The following is a 9,112-nucleotide window of genomic DNA, read 5'->3' as shown; positions in this document are numbered from 1 at the left end:
CGAAAGGCCCTGGATCAGGTGGTTAGGACAACGGGTAGAGTAATCGGTGTCAGGTTGCCCGGTATTTATAAGATATATGAAAAGAGGATCCATAAGAAATCTATGGGCATTTTGGGGGATTCTAGTCATCCTAACTACCCAATCTTTTCAAGACTTCCATCAAATAGACGCTTTAGGGCTGTTTATTCACGCGCAAAGAGGCTGCAGAACAGCTTCATTCCGAGCGCAGTACGTTTGTTAAATTGTCAAAAAAAAATAATTTTAGGTCTTGAAATGTAACTTGCTGCATGTCTATGTTATGTGATATGGTTTTGCTTGATTTTTTTAATTGACATCTCTTGGTGTTGGTTAATGACAATAAAGATATTATTATCATGTGATATCCTACATGAATAGTGAATACTGACTGAAGACGCCATTTTCCCAGGGAGGATACATTTCTTCAGAGGTTCCACGTTGAGAGAAACCACCACGTAGGTAAGGTGCATATGATATGAAATGGAAAGGAATGCCAATAGGAAGTGCTAGACACAACCAATAGGCAGTGCTAGACACACCCAGTAGGTAGTGCTAGACACGCCCAGTAGGTAGTGCTAGACACACCCCTCTGACGGTGCACCTCCTAACAAAATGTGCTGTGCATGCCTATGGTTGTAACAGTTTGATATTCCTGCCTCTAATGATTCTGTTGTACAAAGCTAACTGCTAAGAAAGGTGTAGTAACTGTAACTTACTGTAACTCTTAGGAATATCTGAGATATCCTGGGTTACAGAGTTATATGATGTTATAAAAATAGCTGTAAAAGATGCAATTCCTGATACACCCCAATAATAGGTTTATTTAATGGTCATTAGCATATTTCCCTTTCTATTATCCCATCACTGTAGATTAGCTAGAGGTTTAACAGTATATACAGTGCATTTGGAAAGTATTCACAGCGCTTCACCTTTTCCACATTTTGTTATGTTACAGCCTTATTCCAAACTGGAATAAATTAATTTTTTCCCCTCAAAATTCTACACACAATACTCCATAATGATAACTTGAAAAAAGCTGTTTGGAGGTTTTTGCAAATTTATTAAAAATAAAAAAACTAAGAAATCACATGTACATAAGTATTCACAGCCTTGCCATGAAGCTCAAAATTTAGCTCATGTGCATCCTGTTTCCACTGATCATCCTTGATATGTTCCTACAGCTTAATTGGAGTCCACCTGTGGTAAATGAGAAAGCATAAGGTAGTGATAAACCAGTGATATGTGCAAGGTGATAAAGGCACCATCCAATCAGCTCCAATATGTAAATAAACAGTTAGGATCTGATTGGCTGGTGCCTTTATCACCTTGCACATATCACTGGTTTATCACTTCCTTATTCCTTCTCCAGGTTAATACATCTGCCCCCATGTGAATTAGGGCCATAGTTACAGTTTGAGCATGCCAAGGCTACAATGTATGTTCAAAACTTATAATGAATATTTGTCCCAGGGAAGGTAGAAAATATTTTTTTGCTTACATCAGAGAGTAGATTCAGCACCAGTCTTTATTAAGAAAAATGTGATAAGTAGACCTAAATAACTGATTCTCAGGTATCAATACCTTGATTGACCTTTAGGTGGTGCACCCTGAGTCAGTATACATGGCTGAGTAAGAAAAAGAAAAGGCGACACTTTTTAATATTAAAATTAAACTTTTATTTCATATTGCGTATAAGTGTATCCTGAAAAAAATAAAAAATAATAATAATAATAAAAATACAGGTGTATTTATATAACACCTATAAATAGTGATTGTGATTATTTCAAAGTATCATAAATAAGTATAATTTGCACATTAAACACATATAGTTCACATAATTTTCAACAATTTGATAGGTTTATCACAAGATCTCCAAACCGGGTCTGTCTCCTACTTGACCCCTGAATTTTTTATATTGAAAAATGTAAGCATTAGAGCAAGAAGGAAGTCTCAGAAGGTGGATTTGCTGTTAGTGTTAGGCACAGAGTCCGATGATACCCCAATTTCTACAACACTTGGTATTCCCAGGTTGTCTCACATCCAGGTACTAACCAAGCCCACCACTGCTTTGCTTCCAGGATCGGATGGTATTGGGCATTGACAGTGTGGTATGATAGTAGTATTTATAATGGTAATGACTGAGGGATCACTAATGAGAGTCCACCCAGCACCTATACATTTGATAGGATTAATACTTAGGAGATAAGTGTTAGGTAGCCAGAAAGAAAGTGTAAAGGAGGATCTGCTGTCACTGTTATAGGCCCTACACACTGGCAGAGCTGCCCGACGGCGGATACGGCCGACGGGCGACCCGGCGGCTGGGGGGCAGTGACGGGGGGAGTGAAGTTTCTTCACTCCCCCCGTCACCTGGCTGCATTGAAGTGCCCCCCGTCACCCGGCTGCATTGAAGTGCAGGCAAATATGGACGAGATCGTCCATATTGGCCTGCATGTACAGCCGACGGGGGACCAGCGATGAACGAGTGCAGGGCCGCGCATCGTTCATCGCTGGTGCCTCCACATTGCACAATATGAACGTTATCTCGTTCATTAATGAACAAGATTGTTCATATCGTGCTGTCATGTCGGCCAGTGTGTAGGGCCTCTTAGACTCGGTTCAAATATAAAATATTGAGCCCAGACTCAGAGATGAGAGTCTGATGATGAATTATGAATAGGGACAGACTTAGTAACAAAGTAAAAAATCAATAACTTTTTACTCAATAGTCAAGCAATAGTCTAATGCAGGGATGGGGAACCTTTGGCCCTCCAGCTGTTGTTGAAGTACACATACCAGCATGCCTTGCTACAGTTATGCTATTTGGCCATGTTAAAACTGCTGCAGGGCATGCTGGGATGTGTAGTTCAACCACAGCTAGAGGGCCGCAAGTACCCCACCCCTGGTCTAATGTCATGACAATAACAATACTGATATTGAACAAGCCAGTATAGAAATTCTTATTCCTGTATTAAGAATGAATACTGTATTTGCACATACTGTATATCATATTCTTTGCCTAATAAAAATTACTAGGTGATTCATCACACCCTACAGGTGCTCTTCACACCATCGTAAGGGGCTACGCCCCCTTAATCCTTGCACGCCCTTGGGGCGTGCAATATTTTTATTATATGGAGTATTACCTCCAATCCTAATTGTGTGAGTGGTTAAATATTGCACGGACATAGGGCGTGCGACCCCTTGCAACGGTGTGACCAGCGCAGGCAGGGCCTGATGAATCACCTAGTAGGTGCTGTGGTTGGGGGTGGCGGGTGTGGGGAAGACACGGATGGGGTCCAGGGGAGACGTGGATGGGGGAGGGACAGTTGCGGGGGTGCTGTGGGTGGAGAAGGGGCTGGTGCATTGGTGCCGCAGGTGGGGGAGGGGGTCCGGAGCCATCGCGGGTGGGGGAGGAGTGGTTGCAGGGGTGCCGCTGGTGAGGGAGGGGGATTGGAGCCACCGCGGGTGGTGAAGAGGGGGCGTGGGGGTGCCACAGATGGGGCCCGGAGGTACTGCGAGTGAGGGAGGAGTGGGTAATGCTTCTCCTCCTGGAAGCAGCTAAGCTGCTGTCCTCCCTTTGGCAGTGGCTCTCCCGGAGACTCGCACAGCAGCCGTGCAGCCAGTCACTATTGTTAGCGCCAGTGTCCCAACGCGCCGCATTACAGGGAAGAAGATGCACAGAATGCTTTGGCGCTAAGGGCTGCTGGGAGCTGTGGTTTATTTAATGCATCTACTTCCCTGTAATTCTGTTCGTTGGGACACTGGCGCTAACAATAGTAACTAGCTGGCAGAACTGACTGATTGGCTGAATCAATGTAAAAGGTGAGAGTGCTGTGCAGTGTCAGTGACACTGCACACCCACTGCACTGCACAGCACTGTCACCTTTTACATTGATTCAGCGTCCAGACATTACCCTTCATGATATCACCCACTCTATCTGTTACATTAGCTATCTTGGGGCTTCCAGGCCGGCAGCCCAGGTGCTGTGTTGCAGAGTCAGGGCCTCTGGGGATCTGGGCTCGGCTGTGGTGGGGAGGCACTTCTGTGACATCACGCGCAGAGGAGGCTCCGGGGCTCAGAGAGTATGCAGTGCTGGGAGGTCTATAAAAGCCTTCTGCTGCGCCGCTTTCATACACATCTATGCCGGTGGTCGCAGACGATTTTGTTCCACCTGCGCTGCGGCTAGGGAGTGGGGATTGTTGATGCCGGAGGGGGGCAGGCAGACTGGCAGCAGGACACAGGACGCTGCAGTAAAAGGATTTTTTCCCCTATCTCCAGCGCAGAGACTTGCTGCAGATGCAGTGGCATACCCTCCAGCTGTACCTTTTTGGCAGGTACAGTACCTTTTTTTTATGGTCTGTCTGATTTTTGGCTCTCAAAACGTCCATTGAAAGTATAGGAAAAGGGGCGTGGCCATGCCACTTTTCCCATGGCCACGCCCTATTTTCGAATTTGTGGCAATTTTTATGTGCTCTGGGAACACACAGCAGCCAAAGGGCAGAGCCTCCCATTGGATGTAACCTGTGTGGGAGAGCGGTTCTTGCCCAATCAGCTGTGGACTGGTGTGATAGACCTGCTGCTAACCCAATGAGAGCTCCTAGCCACACCCAGCATTATACACACAGGCACAGAGTCACAGATCTGGGCTATTATATAGGAGACAAGTGGTATGACTCTCATTTCTTTATCTTTCTATGAATAAAGCATAGGATTGTTTCCTTATTTCTAGGATACACAATGGCTCTTACTTCTTCTTATAGCAACACTCACAATGCCAAATGGATAACGTAAATGTGCTCATACACAATTGTAGAATTTAACTCCTCATAGGACTATGATGGGGTAACGACATCTTACCGGTGTCAAACAGTATTACCAAAAGTCATGTGCACAATTAAAGAAAATACTCCAATATACAGAACACACCCTTCTAGCTTCGCTAGGGATAACTGAATGGTAAACCTTAGGAGGCCATACAGAAAATACCTGTCAAAAATTGTGAGCTAGACACGGCTGCTAAGAGAATATCATCAGCTGGAATCTGTGAATAAGAGTGGGTTGCAGTGTTATCGCGGTCATGGAGAGGTAAGGTGCAGGCTGTAGGGAGGCTGTTGGAAGAGTGAGGTTAGCGGGGATCCATGAGTGGAGACAGGCCACAGCGGTATCACGGATTGGGAAGATGCATTTTGCCCACTAAACGGGCTTGATCACTTCCGGATATGACATATGTGCAAACACAGTATTCATTCTTGATACAGGAATAACAATTACTATACTGGGCTTGTTCAATATCAGTATTCTTATTGTGGTTGTCATGACATCAGACTATTGCTTGCACTATTGAGTAAAAAGTTATCGATATTTGACTCTGTTACTAAATCTGTCCCTATTCCTAATTCATCATTGGACTCTCATCAATATTTTATATTTCAACCCAGTCTAACAGTGATATCAGATCCGCCTTTACACTTCCTTCTGGTTACTTAATACTTATCTCCTAAGTGATAATCCTATCAAATTTATCAATTTCTTGCACCTTTTTAAGTGCTAGATGGACTTTCATTAATGATCCCTCAGTCATTACCATTATAATTACTGCTATTATACCACACTGTCAACGCCCAAAACCGTCCGATCTTGGTAGCTAAGCAGTGGTGGGCTTGGTACCTGGATGGGAGACCCCCTGGGGATACCAAGTATTGTAGACACGCCCTCTTTTACACAGGCCACAGCCCTTTTTAGAGCACTCGCGTGCATCCCTCTTTATGATTTGAAAACGTTGGGAGGTATGGAATAGCACCTGTATTATAACTAAACAAGCATACAAAGACCAGAGCCAAAACAGCAAAATGTTGGATCCTATGCTGTACAGTATCACGGCCACCCTGATAAACAAGGGGGGAAATTTACTAAGATGGGAGTTCTATTTAAGATGGGATGTTGCCCATAGCAACCAATCAGATTTCAGGTATTCTCTTCTAGAAGGTGCTAGATAAATGAGAAGTAGAAGCTGATTGGTTGCTATGGGCAACATCCCATCTTAAATAGAACTCCAATCTTAGTAAATTTACCCCAAGGTCTGTTATAGCTTTGCTTGTCAGCACAATTTTGCTGATAAAGTTTGGTTCTGTGTTATAATGATCAGGATCAACAAAAAATGTCAAGATTTTCTTTGTTTCTTGTGAGCACATGAAGCTTGTGCTTAATCATTTGTGGCTGTTTCTGATCTTTTCTGGTTTTCAGAGGATGTTTCCAAACCAGACACAATGCTGTCACAGGCTTATATGTGCAAGTCTTGTAAAAGGCCAGAGTAATTGAACATGGCCTTTTAGCTGCTCTGCTGTCAGAAGTCTGTTTTAATTACAAGATGTGCTTGGAGTATTTCAAAAGTACAGGAACTGAATTACTCCCATCCCTTTCTTCAGCTGAAATAGCTCTTATGTTGTAAATTATCAGCTGAATGCAGTTATGTTTAAAGAAATTAATTGCAATCTCCCTATGAGACTTACAATCGCAGGAGAAGGTATTTCAGATATAAATCAGAAGGTGACACTTTTTTTTTTTTCCTTTTCAAAATTACCATCAATATTATGGGGTATTTTATGATCTAATTTTCTGAACACTTTACTGACCTGCCATCTTGTGGACATATTGCATAATCATAAAATGCAGCCTATATTAATGAAGGGAATTGAACTTCGCCAATGGATATATAGTAGGCATGGCATAATTACCATTTACATATTAGTTTTATTTATTTTTATTTTGTTTAATAATTGGGGAAAAAAATAAGAATTTACTCACCGGTAATTCTATTTCTCGTAGTCCGTAGTGGATGCTGGGGACTCCGTAAGGACCATGGGAATAGACGGGCTCCGCAGGAGACTGGGCACTCTAAAAGAAAGATTAGGTACTATCTGGTGTGCACTGGCTCCTCCCTCTATGCCCCTCCTCCAGACCTCAGTTAGGGAAACTGTGCCCGGAAGAGCTGACACTACAAGGAAAGGATTAGGAATCCAGGGTAAGGGGCCCTACTCACTGGCCGACCCGCCGCCGAGCTGCCCGACGGCGGATACGGCCGACGAGCGACCCGGCGGCGGGGGGGCAGTGACGGGGGGAGTGAAGTTTCTTCACTCCCCCCGTCACGCGGCTGCATTGAAGTGCAGGCAAATATGGACAAGATCGTCCATATTGGCCTGCATGCACAGCCGACGGGAGACCAGCGATGAACGAGCGCGGGGCCGCGCATCGTTCATCGCTGGAGTCTCCACACTGAAAGATATGAACGAGTTCTCGTTCATTTATGAATGAGATCGTTCATATCTTTCAAAAAATCGGCCAGTGTGTAGAGCCTATAAGACTCATACCAGCCACACCAATCACACCGTATAACTTGTGATAACCATACCCAGTTAACAGTATGAACAACAACTGAGCCTCAATCAACGGATGGCTCATAACAATAACCCTTTAGTAAGCAATAACTATATACACGTATTGCAGAAGTAGTCCGCACTTGGGACGGGCGCCCAGCATCCACTACGGACTACGAGAAATAGAATTACCGGTGAGTAAATTCTTATTTTCTCTGACGTCCTAGTGGATGCTGTGGACTCCGTAAGGACCATGGGGATTATACCAAAGCTCCCAAACGGGCGGGAGAGTGCGGACGACTCTGCAGCACCGAATGAGCAAACTCAAGGTCCTCCTCAGCCAGGGTATCAAACTTGTAGAACTTAGCAAATGTGTTTGAACCCGACCAAGTAACAGCTCGGCAAAGCTGTAAAGGCGAGACCCCTCGGGCAGCCGACCAAGAAGAGCCCACCTTCCTTGTGGAATGGGCTTTTACTGATTTTGGATGCGGCAATCCAGCCGCAGAGTGAGCCAGCTGAATCGTGCTACAGATCCAGCGAGCAATAGTCTGCTTAGAAGCAGGAGCGCCAACCTTGTTGGCTGCATACAGAATAAACAGCGAGTCAGAATTTCTGACTCCCGCCGTTCTGGAAACATACATTTTCAAAGCCCGGACTACGTCCAGCAACTTGGAATCCTCCAAGTCCCTAGTAGCCGCAGGCACCACAATAGGTTGGTTCAAATTAAACGATGATACCACCTTAGGGAGAAATTGGGGACGAGTCCTCAATTCTGCCCTGTCCATATGGAAGATCAGATAGGGGCTTTTACATGACAAAGCCGCCAATTCTGACACACGCCTAGCCGAAGCTAAAGGCCAATAGCATGACCACTTTCCACGTGAGATATTTTAGCTCCACGGTCTTAAGTGGCTCAAACCAGTGGGATTTCAGGAAATCCAACACAACGTTAAGATCCCAAGGTGCCACTGGTGGCACAAAAGGAGGCTGAATATGCCGCACTCCCTTTACAAACGTCTGAACCTCAGGCAGTGAAGCCAGTTCTTTTTGAAAGAAAATGGATAGGGCCGAGATCTGAACCTTTATGGACTCTAATTTGAGGCCCATAGTCACACCTGACTGTAGGAAATGCAGAAAACGACCCAACTGGAAGTCCTCTGTAGGGGCCTTCCTGGCCTCACACCAAGCAACATATTTCCGCCATATGCGGTGATAATGCTTTGCTGTCACATCCTTCCTAGCTCTTATCAGCGTAGGAATTACTTCATCCGGTATACCCTTTTCCGCTAGGATCCGGCGTTCAACCGCCATGCCGTCAAACGCAGCCGCGGTAAGTCTTGGAACAGACAGGGCCCCTGCTGCAACAGGTCCTGTCTGAGAGGCAGAGGCCATGGGTCCTCTGTGACCATCTCTTGAAGTTCTGGGTACCAAGTCCTTCTTGGCCAATCCGGAACAATGAGTATCGTTCTCACTCCTCTTTTTCTTACTATTCTCAGTACCTTGTGTATGAGAGGAAGAGGAGGAAACACATATACCGACTGGAACACCCACGGAGTTATCAGTGCGTCCACAGCTATCGCCTGAGGGTCCCTTGACCTGGCGCAATATTTTTTTAGCTTTTTGATTAGGCCGGACGCCATCATGTCCACCTGTGGCCGTTCACACCGATTTGCAATCTGCTCGAAGACTTCTTGATGAAGTCCCCACTCTCCCGGGTGGA

General features: G+C 45.0%; 1 pseudogene; it reads right to left on the bottom strand.

Annotated features, from left to right (window-relative positions):
- Positions 1-2,021: 2,021 nt before the first annotated feature.
- LOC134950344 (5S ribosomal RNA) lies at positions 2,022-2,140 on the bottom strand (annotated as a pseudogene).
- Positions 2,141-9,112: the final 6,972 nt, after the last annotated feature.

This window comes from Pseudophryne corroboree, chromosome 1 (genome assembly GCF_028390025.1).
Source record: "Pseudophryne corroboree isolate aPseCor3 chromosome 1, aPseCor3.hap2, whole genome shotgun sequence".
NCBI lineage: Eukaryota > Metazoa > Chordata > Amphibia > Anura > Myobatrachidae > Pseudophryne > Pseudophryne corroboree.
The sequence above is the reverse complement of the archived record's forward strand: the minus strand, read 5'-3'. Positions and strand labels throughout refer to the sequence as shown.